Source organism: Pteropus vampyrus, unplaced genomic scaffold, assembly GCF_000151845.1.
Source record: "Pteropus vampyrus isolate Shadow unplaced genomic scaffold, Pvam_2.0 Scaffold4, whole genome shotgun sequence".
NCBI lineage: Eukaryota > Metazoa > Chordata > Mammalia > Chiroptera > Pteropodidae > Pteropus > Pteropus vampyrus.
The window spans coordinates 14,256,841-14,257,301 of record NW_011888785.1 but is presented as its reverse complement, the minus strand read 5'-3'; positions in this window follow the sequence as shown (position 1 = coordinate 14,257,301).

The following is a 461-nucleotide window of genomic DNA, read 5'->3' as shown; positions in this document are numbered from 1 at the left end:
AGTCCAGTCAGTTGACGCTGAGTGTTAAGGATTCTAGAACTTTGAGCAGAGCAGTTTCTCTAAGAAGTGGTTGCAGTGGTAGGGGAAAAAAAAAAATTTGTTATACATTAAAGCATGTGTGTGGTTCCAGCCTTTACATAAAAGCTCCTAGTCTCTGTTCTGAGCAATAAACAGATTTCAAGGAATAGCTTAGAAAAGTAAAGCCTATGTGCTTACTCATATCACTGGGGCATTATCACTGTCATAAACTGGCTGTCAAAGTTATGATTTGTTAATAAGGACAATGATTTGTGTTTCTAACTGAGGTGAGCTTGGCCATGTACCTTCATTCCTATTTTTTTTATTTCTTTGAATTTTTTTTTACTGTCTCTGGAGGCAAAGATATAGACTATCTTTTGTGAAGCACGCTGAATTCTCTGACGCTCCCTGTAGCGAAGCGTGAGTCCCAAGTTGTGATTTTC